Source organism: Balaenoptera borealis (assembly GCF_965194805.1).
Source record: "Balaenoptera borealis genome assembly, chromosome: 13".
NCBI lineage: Eukaryota > Metazoa > Chordata > Mammalia > Artiodactyla > Balaenopteridae > Balaenoptera > Balaenoptera borealis.
The window spans coordinates 90485007-90501507 of record NC_138870.1 but is presented as its reverse complement, the minus strand read 5'-3'; the positions used below and the strand labels follow the sequence as shown (position 1 = coordinate 90501507).

Here is a 16501-nt window from a genome sequence, read left to right as displayed (position 1 = left end):
CTGAAAAGCAATTTAAAAAGACAATATTTTAACTTGACTGACTAGTCCTTTAAAACACAAACATAATAAGTTCAGAAGTGACTTTTAGGAGTCAATTAAAATTCTTCTTTTTCAAAATGAGCCTTTAATATTATTTGGCATTTACTGAGTAACAGAAAATAAAGAGAACTGTTTCAAATACACACATGACAAATTAGAAAGAACAGATGTTAAATGGATACACACAATCATATGATGTCATGTCACTTTCTGAAATGCTAAAATAGGAATTAGTGAGCTTTAACACTAGCTCTTTAATTTTATTATGATACAATACTAGCTTTGCAGTTTTTCCTTGGGATTTTAAATCCTTCTGTGGATCCACTGGTGTCTTATTATTCCTTAGATTACAACATAAAGCATTTGAGAAACACTGTATATAAGCAGCTTATCACAGAGGCAACAACATTAAAAACCAAATACTGTAGGGTTAAATTTTGTACTTTCTAGATATAGAAATACAATTTTTAGATCATCCCTTATTTCATAAGACATTTGCAGAAAATGGTAAATGGTGTTTTTCTCCTTCTCTTGTCCCCAGATTTCTTTAAAAGAGGCCAAAAAAAAAAAAAAAAAAAAAAAAAAAAAGAGGCCAACATAGCTACTTCGAATCTCTATTCCCCTCGGCCTTTCTTTCTATGTATTAATAAAATAACGAGCCTGGGATGCGCACCAGTAGGGGGAACCCAAACCTTGTATTTTTTGGTATTCCCTAAAAATCTTGTTCCGTTGCTCAGTGTATAAGAGATTAAAATTAAAATTGTTAGTGTTTAATTGACACTAACAATTTAAAAATTGGACATGCTCTCAGTTCATATATTTTCCTTCATGCATTATTTCATATTTTTTCTTTTAAAAGGAGAGGTGGTGTTCTGTGCTAACTGGATCTTAAAAGGCTGTGCCTCAGAACTTCCTGATAAACAACAATGGAGAGACAGGCATTACATTTCCTAGTGACAGAGAAGCAGATCTAAAAATAACTGCATCCTGACTAAAAATAAACTCTTGCAAATACAATTTAAAAGTCTAACCACTTGGAAACCAAATTCAGGGCTTAATCTAACTGATGCTGTCTTAATTTAGCCCATAGTAGTTCCTTTTAATTTAGATTATAGTGACACCTTCAAATATAAAACAAAATAAACAACAGCAAAACAGAAATAAAATACAAAATATTTTCTCTCCTTTACCCTGAAGTGTGGCTGCATTTCCCCAGGAATGAATATTTCTTTTCTTTCTTTTTATATTACGGGAAAAAAATTCATAAGAACTCAAAGTTGAAAAAGTAGACAATGGAGAACAATAACTGGTAATGTAAAGGGCACCAAAAAATCAGAACCAAGAACAAAAATAATTTAACAAGTCCTATAAGTGAATGGTTCCTGGTAAAATACAAGTTATTTGGTTGTCCCCACTAAGAATCTACTGCTGCTGCTGCTGCTATTACTACTACTACTATTCAACAAAGTCTCTAATTTTGATTATTTGTAAATAATCGCAATTGGCTGAAATACGATGCTTTTCCCTCAAACTTTCCTTTTAAAAGTTTTGCAAACATCTGTAGTTCCTTATCTATAGATAAAAATATTGCACTTCTGACTTAAGCATTTGGAAACAGTTATTAAATATCATAGATTCACTGGGGTTAAAAGAAAAAATAATAGAACTCTACGTTAGAATTACTTTCTAAAACTGTAAAAGCCACTTTGAAATGTTAGTTTTTTTTCAACACATAGAGCAATAGGCTGGAGTCCACCAGTAGTATGATTCTCTGAATCTACCATAGAGACCACACTGAAAAGTTTAAGGCAATGCATTTCATTACAATGGAATGCTTCCCTTTAAATTCATTTAAAATAAGCAGTTTCCAGGAACTTCGTAAATTTAAGAAACCAAATGTAGAGTTTGATTCAACAAATATTTGGAGGTTTTAGGCTTTTCAAGAAAAGTTCCCATTTTCTCGTTTCTTATTAAACAACTGGGTTCCCAAACAACTACAAAATTAATTTTCTGGCTCACTGTGTTTGAGCTATTCTTTTTAAGTAAGGAAAGCCAGCTTTTTGAGCTGTCACTTCTCTGACAGTTTTATTTGTGGTAGAAGAGTGTATGAAATTCTCCAGCTACCAGGAAGTCAGTGACTATGCACAGATCCGCACAATGGTGTTTGCATTCCTACTCCAGGGGGTAGAAATACTGTGTATATTACTCTCCCCTTTTCAGCTTCCTAGAGATCATTAATCACTGGGACATGACATCCTCCCACTTATACTCCCAGCCCCCTCCTGATATGCAGATTCAAAAGCAGGGCCTATTTAGAGCTCCTTAATGCTCTGATTAAAGCCTTGATAGTTGTGGGAGAAGGAAGGCAACCTAAAATCCAGGCCTGTATCAGCTGAGGGGCTAAACATAATTTAATACCAGATGACACTAAGGAGCATGATAACAGTACAAGCAGACCTACAGCTGTTGGCAAACTTTCCTGGTCAAATGTATCTTCTTTACATTTGGGGCTCACATATCGTTTTTCATGGCTGGAAAATCTACTTAAATGAACCTCAAGATCTCCAAAAGATTTTCACATGTAAATACCTAAGTTTACTTTAGTCTAACTCAGTTCAGTAATTATTTATTAATTACTTATGCCAGGCATTTTTTAGGCAGGTATTACGAAGAAAGCAGAAATAAATCCCTGCCCTTCTGGAGCTTATTTTCTAGCATGTAGAGACAGTCAATTAAATGTAAGCAAACAAAAAAAGTTAATTGAATAGAAGGTGATAAATGGTCTGAGGGTAAAATTCAGGAGGGTAAAACAGGACATGAGAGTTTTAATTTTGAATAGGGTAGTCTGAACAGACCTCACTGAGATGGTGTCATTTAAGCAAAGACTTAAAGGAAGTTAGGGAGTGAGCCCTGTGACTACATGCGGAAAGGGCATTCCAGGAGGAAGGGCAGGAGCAAAGGTCCCAGGGCAGGAGCAGTGGCATGTATGAAGAACTGCAATGAAGTTGGTGTGGCTGAAGCACCACACACAGGGAGAGGAGTGGGACAGGAGCTCAGCTGGGTAACAGGGGGGCCAGATTGGTTTTACAGGCTATTATTACTTTAGTTTTTATCCTGAATGCAATGGGGAACCACTACAGGGTTTGGCATAGTAATATACTCTATCCTTATGTTAAAAGGATCACTCTGGCTACTGTGTTGAGAACAACTAGTAGGACGTCAAAGGTGAGGAAGACCAACCAGTTAGGGTGTTATTATAATAACTCAGGTGAATGAACATGGTGGTAACAGTGCAGTGGTCAGATCTGGATACATTTTGAAGATTTCCTGATAGGCTAGTTGTGGGGTGTGAGAATACAAGGTTCTAGCCTTAGCAAGTGGAAAGCGAGAGTTGCCATAAATTGAAATGGGAAACACTGCAGGAGAAGCAACATTTTAGGGGAAGAGTAAGAGTTTAATCTTGGATATGTTAAGTTTGGAATGTCTGTTATACTTCCAAATGGAGATGTTAACAGGAAGTTAACTGTAAGAGTCGGGAGATCAGGGAGGGAGATCTGGACTAGAGATATAACGGGAGGAGTCATTAGCATGTAGATGGTATTTAAAGACCAAGACTGGATTAGATCAGTAAACGAGTGAGTGTGGATTGAGAGACTATGAGAGATAGGCCTGGGGCACTCTACCACCCAGAGGCTGAGTGGGAGAGGAAGAAATTACAACTAGTGAGGTAGGAGGGAAACCAAGATAGGATGGTATCCTGGAAGAAAGTATATCAGTAAGAATGGAGTGATCACCTGTGGTCAAATGATGTGGACAGATCAAGTAAGATGACAACTGAGAAATGTCCACTGGATTTAGCAACACAGAAGTGACCTTAATAATAGCCATTCTGGTGGAGTAGTGGGACTAAAACCTGAGTAGACTAGATTCAAGAGAGAATAGTAGAAGAATCAGATAGATCCTAGAGGAGGTTTATTGCAAAGCGCAAGAGAAGACTGGAGCAGCAAATCCAGGTGGCAAAGTGTTAACCCACAGGGACCTGGTCATTGTTCTCTAAGTGTGCTGTAGACATAGTCTCATTTCTGTATTTGTCCATGTTTTCTCCTGTTTAGAATGGTCTCATTCTTTAAGATTAGCTCAAGTCTCACTTTATTCTCAACAAATATTTACTATGCCTTGTACTAGATGCTAAGTATACAAAAATAAATAAAATATGCTCCTTTTCCTAAGAGAAGACAGCATAACATAATTTGTAGAGCAATGGGTTGAATTCTAAGTTGCCTCCTAGAAAAGTGTGCGTTGGGCAAATTACATGACCTATTCTAGGCCTTGGTGTCCTTAATTCTAAAGTAAAGGGAAATAAATTTATCCCATCAGGTTGATGTGAGGATTAAATGAAAAAAGGCATGCAAAGCACTCTGCCTGGTACATAGTAAATGGCAGCTATTAAGGAGCTTTTGAACAGGAGACATACTATACTATAGGAGGGAACAGCAAATATCTGGAAGAATGAGAGAATATGGTATCTGTGGGGAAATGAAAACAGGTTCCTAAGTCTAAAGCAAAGGACAAGGCCTCTAAAGGACAGGGCCTTAGTAGGCATTAAGACAAAAAAAGTGTATGTGTGAGTAGAGTGGGGAAGGGGGATTATAAAGGGGATTGCCATGATGAGATACATGTTACGGCCAAATGGGTTACTGATGACCTTAAACCAGAGTTGTGCTGGCAAAGGAGTAGGTGCAGAAGCCAGAAAAACAAATTTCCCAGATGCCTTTGCAGATCATTAATAAATGCATAGTGACAAAAGAACTTTGCTCTTAATCATAAAGACAGAGGGGAGGCACAAGAGGATTCTAAGCAGAGTTACTTTTTGAAAAACCACTCTGCATGCAGTGGAAAGGATGGACCAATCTGTCAGGTTAGGTAAAATTTTCCCACAGGACAGAGCAGCTTGAGTTTAGAACTGGAGAAAGAAGGTGGTCTGACAGATCTGGGGTTAGGTGCTTGAACACTGGCAGGACAGGACAATTAGGGAGTAGAGAGAGGTGAACCAAATGATGAACCAATGCTTTAGAATAGAGAGGGAAGAAAGGAAACCTTCAGGAGGCTTATAGGTAGGAGAAAAAGGAATCACCAGGGGATCAGAGGTCTGGATGAGGATGGAGAACAGGTAGAGTGTGAGTGAGGAAGACTTCCCTCATCATGCTAGACCATAGTGAGCATGTTATCTGAATTCTATTAGCAATTATTATTTGGATAATTAATTTACTGGGAAACTACTCAAAAACTATCTTGTGACATCTCTTCTATTTTTATCTTGATTGTTATTTAACTTTTCAGAATATTCATGTCTTGTTTCCCCATTTATACTCTATGTTCCTCCAGACTATGCACTATGGTGTGGAATCCTTCAAGAACCTAGCATGGTGCTCAGCTATAGTTCAGATAATATCTGTTCACCTAGATAATTGTTATTCACAGTGAGAATTAGGTTAAAGAGCTAAGAGCTTTAATAACAAAAAAAAGAAAAAAACCCTCTCCCCATTCTCTCCAAACTCTCCTTTTTCTGTATACCTATATAAGCTTGTTTATGTTTAACACAACACTCATCAAAACAAGTGCATTTATTCACTTAGCAGCCTCTTTTACCCCCTAGTTGGAGAGCCCTGGAGAAAAAAGATTATACTGTATTCATCTTTGTTGCCTCTAGAGCTCAACGTAGTGCCTGACACATAGTAAGTGCTCAGTTAATAAATATAAACCAAAATGAAATGGTCCAATTTTCAAACATTTATTAGAAGTCTGCCATGTGTAAGACATGCTTACTTTTTTTACATTTTACATTTTGCAATATGTGTATCAAATCAACACACTGTACACCTTAAATGTATACAATGTTATATGTCAATTATGTCTCAATAAAGCTAGAAAAAACAGACATTATGCTTAGCACTGTAATGAGGTGTCATTAGGTACTAAACTGTCCCCTTAAATACGTGAGATAAAATGAACTGGTTTAAACAAAGAACAACAAAAAAAAGCAGGGAGGTAAGTACTTTTTTTTTTTAATTTTTAAATTTTATTTATTTTTTTATACAGTAGGTTCTTAGTAGTTATCCATTTTATACATTATTAGTGTATATATGTTAATCCCAATCTCCCAATTCATCACACCACCACCCCCCCACCCCCGCCACTTTCCCCCCTTGGTATCCATACATTTGTTCTCTACGTCTGTGTCTCTATTTCTGCCCTGCAAACCAGTTCATCTGTACCATTTTTCTAGGTTCCACATATATGCGTTAATATACGATACTTGTTTTTCTCTTTCTGAATTACTTCACTCTGCATGACAGTCTCTAGGTCCATCCACGTCTCTACAAATGACCCAATTTCGTTCCTTTTTATGGCTGAGTAATATTCCATTGTATATGTGTACCACAACTTCTTTATCCACTTGTCTGTCGATGGGCATTTAGGTTGCTTCCATGACCTGGCTATTGTAAATAGCGCTGCAAAGAACATTGGGGTGCATGTGTCTTTTTGAATTATGGCTTTCTCAGGGTATATGCCCAGTAGTGGGATTGCTGGGTCATATGGTAATTCTATTTTCAGTTTTTTAAGAAACCTCCATACTGTGCTCCATAGTGGCTGTATCAATTTACATTCCCCCCAACAGTGCAAGAGGGTTCCCTTTCCTCCACACCCTCTCCAGCATTTGTTGTTTGTAGATTGTATGATGATGCCCATTCTAACCGGTATGAGATGATAACTCATTGTAGTTTTGATTTGCATTTCTCTAATAATTAGTGATGTTGATCAGCTTTTCATATGCTTCTTGGCCATCTGTATGTCTTCTTTGGAGGAATGTCTGTTTAGGTCTTCTGCCCATTTTTGGATTGGGTTGTTTGTTTTTTTGATATTGAGCTGCATGAGCTGTTTATATATTTTGGAGATTAATCCTTTGTCCATTGATTCGTCTGCAAATATTTCCTCCCATTCTGAGGGTTGTCTTTTCATCTTGTTTATGGTTTCCTTTGCTTTGCAAAAGCTTTTAAGTTTCATTAGGTCCCATTTATTTACTTTGGTTTTATTTCCATTACTCTAGGAGGTGGATCAAAGAAGATCTTCCTGTGATTTATGTCAAACAGTATTCTTCCTATGTTTTCCTCTAAGAGTTTTACAGTGTCCAGTCTTACATTTAGGTCCCTAATCCATTTTGAGTTTATTTTTGTGTATGGTGTTAGGGAGTGTTCTAATTTCATTCTTTTACATGTAGCGCTCCAGTTTTCCCAGCACTACTTATTGAAGAGACTCTGTTTTCTCCATTGTATATCCCTGCCTCCTTTGTCATAGATTGACTACAGGTGTGTGGGTTTATCTCTGGGCTTTCTATCCTGTTGCATTGATGTATATTTCTGTTTTTGTGCCAGTACCATATTGTCTTGAGTACTATAGCTTTGTAGTATAGTCTGAAGTCAGGGAGTCTCATTCCTCCAGCTCCGTTTTTCTCCCTCAAGACTGCTTTGGCTATTCGGGGTCTTTTGTGTCTCCATACAAATTTTAGGATTTTTTTTCTAGTCCTAGTAAAAAATGCCATTGGTAATTTGATAGGGATTGCACTGAATCTGTGGATTGCTTTGGGTAGTATAGTCATTTTCACAATATTGATTTTTCCAATCCAAGAACATGGTATATCTCTCCATCTGTTTGTATCAGCTTTGCTTTCTTTCATCAGTATCTTATAGTTTTCTGCATACAGGTCTTTTGTCTTCTTAGGTAGATTTATTCCTAGGTATTTTATTCTTTTTGTTGCAGTGGTAAATGGGACTGTTTCCTTAATTTCTCTTTCAGATTTTTCACCATTAGTGTATAGGAATGCAAGAGATTTCTGTGCATTAATATTGTATCCTGAAACTTTACCAAATTCATTGATTAGCTCTAGTAGTTTTTTGGTGGCATCTTTAGGATTCTCTATGTATAGTATCATGTCATCTGCAAACAGTGAAAGTTTTACTTCTTCTTTTCCAATTCGTATTCCTCTTATTTCTTTTTCTTCTCTGATTACCATGGCTGGGACTTCCAAAACTATGTTGAATAACAGTGGTGAGAGTGGTCATCCTTGTCTTTTTCCTGATCTTAGAGGAAATGCTTTCAGGTTTTCACCATTGAGAATGATGTTTGCTGTGGGTTTGTCATATATGGCCTTTATTATGTTGAAGTAGGTTTCCTCTATGCCCACTTTCAGGAGACTTTTTATCATAAATGGGTGTTGCATTTTGTCAAAAGCTTTTTCTGCATCTATTGAGATGGTCATACGGTTTTATTCTTCAATTTGTTAATATGGTGTATCACATTGATTGATTTGCGTATATTGAAGAATCCTTGCATCCCTGGGATAAATCCCACTTGACCATGGTGTATGATCCTTTTAATGTGCTGTTGGATTCTGTTTGCTAGTATTTTGTTGAGGATTTTTGCATCTATATTCATCAGTGATATTGGTCTGTAATTTTATTTTTTTTGTAGTATCTTTGTCAGGTTTTGGTATCAGGGTGATGGTGGCCTCACAGAATGAGTTTGGGAGTGTTCCTTCCTCTGCAATTGTTTGGAAGAGTTTGAGAAGGATAGGTGTTAGCTCTTCTCTAAATGTTTGATAGAATTCACCTGTGAAGCCATCAGGTCCTGGACTTTTGTTTGTTGGAAGATTTTTAATCCCAGTTTCAATTTCATGACTTGTGATTGGTCTGTTCATATTTCCTATTTCTTTCTGGTTCAGTCTTGGAAGGTTATACCTTTCTAAGAATTTGTCCATTCCTTCCAGGTTGTCCATTTTACTGGCATAGAGTTGCTTGTAGTAGTCTCTTAGGATGCTCTGTATTTCTGTGGTGTCTGTTGTAACTTCTCCTTTTTCATTTCTAATTTTATTGATTTGAGTCCTCTCCCTCTTTTTCTTGATGAGTCTGGCTAATGGTTTATCAATTTTGTTTATCTTCTCAAAGAACCAGCTTTTACTTCTATTGATCTTTGCTATTGTTTTCTTTGTTTCTATTTATTTCTGCTCTGATCTTTATGATTTCCTTCCTTCTACTAACTCTGGGTTTTGTTTGTTCTTCTTCCTCTAGTTCCTTTACGTGTAAGGTTAGATTGTTTACTGGAGATTTTTCTTGTTTCTTGAGGTAGGCTTGTATTGCTATATACTTCCCTCTTAGAACTGCTTTTGCTGCATCCCATAGGTTTTGGATCATCGTGTTTTCGTTGTCATTTGTCTCTAGGTATTTTTTGATTTCCTCTTTGATTTTTTCAGTGATCTCTTGGTTATTTAGTAGCGCATTGTTTAGCCTCCATGTGTTTGTGTTTTTTACGTCTTTTTCACTGAAATTGATTTCTAATCTCATAGTGTTGTGGTCAGAAAAGATGCTTGATATGATTCCAATTTTCTTAAATTTACTGAGGCTTGATTTGTGACCCAAGATGTGATCTATCATGGAGAATGTTCCATGCGCACATGAGAAGAAAGTGTAATCTGCTGTTTTGGGATGGAATGTCCTATAAATATCAATTAAATCTATCTGGTCTATTGTGTCAATTAAATCTTGTGTTTCCTTATTAATTTTCTGTCTGGATGATCGGTCCATTGGTGTAAGTGAGGTGTTAAAGTCCCCCACTATTATTGTGTTACTGTCGATTTCCTCTTTTATAGCTGTTAGCAGTTGCCTTATGTATTGAGGTGCTCCTATATTGGGAGCATATATACTTATAATTGTTATATCTTCTTCTTGGATTGATCCCTTGATCATTATGTAGTGTCCTTCCTTGTCTCTTGTAACATTCTTTATTTTAAAGTCTATTTTATCTGATATGAGTATTGCTACGCCAGCTTTCTTGATTTCCATTTGCATGGACTATCTTTTTCCATCCCCTCACTTTCAGTCTGTATGTGTCCCTAGGTCTGAAGTGGGTCTCTTGTAGACAGCATATATATGGGTCTTGTTTTTGTATCCATTCAGCAAGCTTGTGTCTTTTGGTTGGAACATTTAATCCATTCACGTTTAAGGTAATTATCGATATGTATGTTCCTATTACCATTTTCTTAATTGTTCTGGGTTTGTTTTGTGGGTCTTTTTCTTCTCTTGTGTTTCCCGCCTAGAGAAGTTTCTTTAGCATTTGTTGTAAAGCTGGTTTGGTGGTACTGAATTCTCTTAGCTTTTGCTATCAAATCTGATAGAGATCCTTGCTGGGTAGAGTAATCTTGGGTGTAATTTCTTCCCTTTCATCACTTTAAATATGTCATGCCACTCCCTTCTGGCTTGTAGAGTTTCTGCTGAGAAATCAGCTGTTAGTTCCCTTGTATGTTATTTGTCATTTTTCCCTTGTTGCTTTCAATAATTTTTCTTTGTCTTTAATTTTTGTCAATTTGATTACTGTGTTTCTTGGTGTGTTTCTCCTTGGGTTTATCCTGTATGGGACTTGCTGCGCTTCCTGGACTTGGGTGGCTATTTCCTTTCCCATGTTAGGGAAGTTTTCAACTATAACCTCTTCAAATATTTTCTCGGGTCCTTTCTCTCTCTCTTCTCCTTCTGGGACCCCTTTAATGTGAATGTTGGTGCATTTAATGTTGTCCCAGAGGTCCCTTAGGCTGTCTTCATTTCTTTTCATTCTTTTTTCTTTATTCTGTTCCACAGCAGTGAATTCCACCGTTCTGTCTTCCAGGTCTTTTTTTTTTTTTTTAATCTTTATTTATTTATTTTTGGCTGTGTTGGGTCTTCATTTCTGTGTGAGGGCTTTCTCTAGTTGTGGCAAGTGGGGGCCACTCTTCATCGCGGTGCGCGGGCCTCTCATTATCGCGGCCTCTCTTGTTGCGGAGCACAGGTTCCAGACGCGCAGGCTCAGTAATTGTGGCTCACGGGCCTAGTTGCTCCGCGGCATGTGGGATCTTCCCAGACCAGGGCTTGAACCCGTGTCCCCTGCATTGGCAGGCAGATTCTCAACCACTGCGCCACCAGGGAAGCCCTTCCAGGTCTTTTATCTGTTCTTCTGCCTCAGCTATTCTGCTATTGATTCCTTCTAGTGTATTTTTCATTTCAGTTATTGTATTGTTCATCTCTGTTTGTTCTTTAATTCTTCCAGGTGTTTGTTCTTTAATTCTTCTAGGTCTTTGCTAGACATTTCTTGCATCTTCTCAATCTTTGCCTCCATTCTTTTTCGAAGGTCCTGGATCATCTTCACTATCATTATTCTGAATTCTTTTTCTGGAAGGTTTCCTATCTCCACTTCATTTAGTTGTTTTCCTGGAGTTTTATCTTGCTCCTTCATCTGGTACATAGCCCTCTGCCTTTTCATCTTGTCTATCTTTTTGTGAATGTGGTTTTTGTTCCACAGGCTGTAGGACTGTAGTTCTTCCTGCTTCTGCCCTCTGGTGGATGAGGCTATCCAAGAGGCTTGCACAGGTTTCCTGATGGGAGGGACTGGTGGTGGGTAGAGCTGGGTGTTGCACTGGTGGGCAGAGCTCAGTAAAACTTTAATCTGTCTGCTGATGGGTGGGGCTGGGTTCCCTCCCTGTTGGTTGTTTGGCCTGATTCGACCCAACACTGCAGCCTACCCGGCTCATTGGTGAGGCTAATGGCAGACTCTGGGAGGGCTCACACCAAGGAGTACTTCCCAGAACTTCTGCTGCCAGTGTCCTTGTCCTCATGGTGAGCCACAGCTACCCCCCGCCTCTGCAGGAGACCCTCCAACACTAGCAGGTAGGTCTGGTTCAGTCTCCTATGGGGTCACTGCTCCTTCTCCTGGGTCCCAATGCGCACACTACTTTGTGTGTGCCCTCCAGGAGTGGAGTCTCTGTTTCCCCCGTCCTGTTGAAGTCCTGCAATCAAATCCTGCTAGCCTTCAAAATCTGATTCTCTAGGGATTCCTCCTCCTGTTGCCGGACCCCCAGGCTGGGAAGCCTGACGTGGGGCTCAGAACCTTCACTCCAGTGGGTGGACTTCTGTGGTATAAGTGTTCTCCAGTTTGTGAGTCACCCACCCAGCAGTTATGGGATTTGATTTTATTGTGAATGTGCCACTCCTACCGTCTCACTGTGGCTTCTCCTTTGTCTTTGGATGTGGGGTATCTTTTTTGGTGAGTTCCAGTGTCTTCCTGTCGATGACTGTTCAGCATTTACTTGTGATTCCCATGCTCTCACAAGAGGGAGTGAGCGCACGTCCTTCTACTTCGCCATCTTGAACCAATCTCCAGGGAGGTAAGTACTTTTTAAATACACACTGGTTCTTTTGGGTAAAAAAAAAAAAAAAAAAAGCTTTGTAGATGCCAATGTGTTGAGTGAAAGAAATTAGGCTGAAAAGCTGAAAGAAATTAAATCAGATCTGGTCCTCCCCTCTCCTTTCTTCTCTAGTGTATAGGCCATCCCCATCTTTCCCCTTCTCTCCAAATAAAACAAAATCACAACCACATCCACATGCAACTTTTTTTTGGCTAAGTGTTTATGCATAAGCTTACTGATTATGGACAAGAGGGCTCAAAATACTCTCAGGCAGATATTAGAGTTGGACAGAATTAGGATGTCCTTTAATGGAGCCAAAAAGTTGGATCATACCAACAATTTACTTATTACCATAAGTATAGACAAAAGGAAATGAAATAGAACAAATAGATTTTAGAAACTATATAAGATGCTGATTAGTGGAAAGGAAGTCAACATCAAGGTCAGCTATCTTTGTGAACTAACTCATTTTATCTCTAGGTCCATGTCCTCCTGATTTCTCTAGGGAAAAAAAAAAAGGCACTGTCTTACACAGACAACATATCAGAAAAACTGCTGCTAAGCCATTTTTTGATTCACTCATCTCCTAGAGCACCTTAACAGGCTCCTGACATGCTTACCAAGCATCTGGCTTGAGAAAATCTTAGAGAAACAGAAAATAGATTTCACTACACAATCGCAATATATACAAAGAAATAGCTTTCTAAACAAAACATCAAAATTCAATAAACTTCCACAATGTTCACTGCAGCTCTATTTACAGTAGCCAGGACATGGAAGCAACCTAAGTGTCCATCAACAGATGAATGGATAAAGAAGATGTGGCACACATATACAATGGAATATTACTCAGCCATAAAAAGAAATGAAATTGAGTTATTTGTAGTGAGGTGGATGGAACCTAGAGTCTGTCATACAGAGTGAAGTAAGTCAGAAAGAGAAAAATAAATACTGTATGCTAACACATATATATGGAATCTAAAACAACATAAAAAAATGGTTCTGAAGAACCCAGGGTCAGGACAGGAATAAAGACGCAGACGTAGAGAATAGACTTGAGGACATAGGGAGGGGGAAGGGTAAGCTGGGACGAAGTGAGAGAGTGGCATGGACTTATATATACTACCAAATGTAATAGATAGCAAGTGGGAAGCAGGTGCATAGCACAGGGAGATCAGCTCAGTGCTTTGTGACCACCTAGAGGGGTGGGATAGGGAGGGTGGGAGGGAGACGCAAGAGGGAGGAGATATGGGGATATATGTATATATATAGCTGATTCACTTTGTTATAAAGCAGAAACTAACATACCATTGTAAAGCAACTATACTCTAATATAGATGTTAAAAAAATTCAATAAACTTTAAAAAAGAGCTTTAGAACTAAACATTGGATCTAAAAGCTAATATGCTCATTATAATAATAGTAACACAAATAGCAGTGGCTGCAGTGTTGTGGCAGTGGCAGTAGCAGCTCCTCCCCCATTTTCTGAGAGCTTACTCAGTGCCAGGGACGGATGGCTTTACTAATGTCTCATTTAGTCATTATTACAACCCTTTGAGTTTGATGACAATGCATAACCACACAGCACACTATCTAGGTTTACCTCTTTCATTACATTTTTCCTTAAAAAAAAAAAAGCAAAAAACAAACTTAGAAATTAACTTTAAAAAATGGAATGAGATGTTACCTTGAAACATTCTGATTGTTTTTTAAATGATGCCTTAAACACACACACACACACACACACACACACACACACACACACACACTCTTTGCAGGGTCACTACAAATGGGCAGAATTTAGTACACATTACAATTCTAGTAAGGTTCTTAAAACAGCCCTTTGAGGTTGGTATAGTTTTTTTTCTGCATTTAAATGGATTAGCTTAGAGTCATTACTGCTCAAATGATACTAATCACTTTAATTCGGATTAAAGGGACATGCAGGGCCAGTCCAGATAAACTGTCAGGTCAGCAGCAACCTCAATCTCCCAGGAAAGCCTTTTAGCAATACATATAAATCTTGTCTATGGCTCTAGGGGTATTCCTTCTTTTTACAGTGCAGCTAACAGATATTTTATCAGAGAAACTTAAAGAAGTAAATTTAAAGAAAAATATCTTTTAAATTTATTTAAGAAAAATAAATATTTAAAGCAAATATCATCAGAAAGTAAAATAAAGAAATCTGTACTTTAAAAAAATCTGAGTGTTAAAACCTCTATACAGTTTTGCTCTCTTTTGACGAATACTGGGTACTGTTTTAAAATATTAAATTCACTCTTCAGAGAAAGCCTTAGCAATGTTTTTGTGACTACTGTAACAATTCCCATCAAAACACTTTCTTCTCACATCCTTGTATGAATGCCATTTAACTTGTGATATGTAATTCCCTAAATAAATAAATACATACATACATACATACATACATACATTTATACCTGGGCTTATAAACCCATTTTCTTGTAGTTTTAAGTTTTAAAAGCTAGATTTCTAGTGTCTCTTGATTATGAAAAATTAGTCAGACAAAAATGCTTAATAAAATCTTTTTAGAGGATATGATTTACTGCAGTTAATCTGATTATTTTTAAAGACACAGCTTCAAGAAAATTAAAGGAAATTTTCATCTGTAGCTGCAGAAAGTAGTATACTTTTTAATTTTGAAGAAAACAATCTTTTGAAGGCTTGCAGGGCAGAGTACATAAAGATAACCCACCAACAAACTCAGTACAATATCAAATAATAAACTGCCAATCATAACTAAAATAATATGGGTATGACTGAAAAAGAACAAGGGTATGTTTCATTTTACACTCTGGTTGTATTTCTATAGTTTTATTTAAGCCATATTTTGGAAAACAGAATACTATAAATGCTCAAAAGGTAATTTCTACTATTAGAAGAACTCAGTTTTAAGTTATTTGTAAAGCAGACTTAATGCCAAAGTTATTTGTTTGCAGATTTGAAATTTATTTGAATTGTTTAAAATGCCATTTGTGTTCTTATAGAATAAAGCATCATGAGCAATCTCATGTTAAAATCAGAGGTCTTGTTACTAGAAATCTGATACAAAATAGTAAGAGAACTAGAAAGATGCATTAATACTTCTTCAGCTGTTCTCAGAGAATGATAACTTTTTTTTAAAAATTAATTTATTTATTTGTTTATTTTTGGCTGCATTGGGTCTTCATTGCTGTGCGTGGGCTTTCTCTAGTTGCGGCAAGCAGGTGCTACTCTTCGTTGCTGTGCACAGTCTTCTCGTTGCGGTGGCTTCTCTTGTTGCGGAGCACGGGCTCTAGGTGTGGGGGCTTCAGTAGTTGTGGCTCTCGGGCTCTAAAGCATGGGCCCAGTAGTTGTGACATGTGGGCTCTAGAGCACAGGCTCAGTAGTTGTGGCTCGTGGGCTCTAGAGCGCAGGCTCAGTAGTTGTGGCGCATGGGCTTAGTTGCTCTGTGGTATGTGGGATCTTCCCGGACCAGGGCTCAAACCCATGTGCCCTGCATTGGCAGGTGGATTCTTAACCACTGTGCCACCAGGGAACCCCCGAGAATGATAACTTTTAACAGCAGTCCATAATAGCTCTAATAGGCAAGTCACAAAAATTGAACTATTTTTTATATATTAATACTTGAGACTGTGGCCCAATTTTTATAATAAGTTTTAAAAATTTAATTAATGTTGCTTAAGATATACTTTTTGGTAAATACTCTTAAAATGAAAATAGTGAGAGTATTAGTTTAAGAGTAGTAATTAAAATCAGGGTTCAACCCCAAGCTCTTTCACTTATTAGGGCTGAACAATCTTGGAGAAACTGCTTGATTTTTCTATGACTCAGTTTCATCATGTATTGAAAGGGAAAAATAGTACCTACCTCATAAGGTTGGTGTGATGATTAAAAAAGTTAATCTTTATAAAGCACTTAGCATAATGCCACACACAGTACTCAATAACTGTGCGCTATTATTATCGTTGTTCTGGGTTTTTTTGTTGAATGCAACAAATGCCAAATTCTCTTCTCTTGTTGGGGCTTAATATAACAAAGTCAAAGGAGACAGAATGAAAATTTCTCATCAGGGCATAGTAATGATTTCCGACCTACCAGCTACCCAGTTTACTGTAATATTTTCACTTTCTTGTGTTTATAACAATTAAAATCAGATGCATAAAAACAATAAGAACTTATTATGTCTTTCACTGAAAT

General features: G+C 37.6%; 1 protein-coding gene and 1 long non-coding RNA gene across 11 annotated transcripts in view; one reads left to right on the top strand and one right to left on the bottom strand.

Moving 5' to 3' along the window:
- RIC8B (RIC8 guanine nucleotide exchange factor B) overlaps positions 1-16501 on the bottom strand; it is a 140802-nt gene that overhangs the window by 72373 nt on the left and 51928 nt on the right. The window lies entirely within an intron of this gene.
- Positions 7-16260, top strand: LOC309609055. The gene is made up of 3 exons (XR_014233233.1): positions 7-595; positions 631-10752; positions 11060-16260. It is a non-coding gene; the product is annotated as an uncharacterized lncRNA (long non-coding RNA).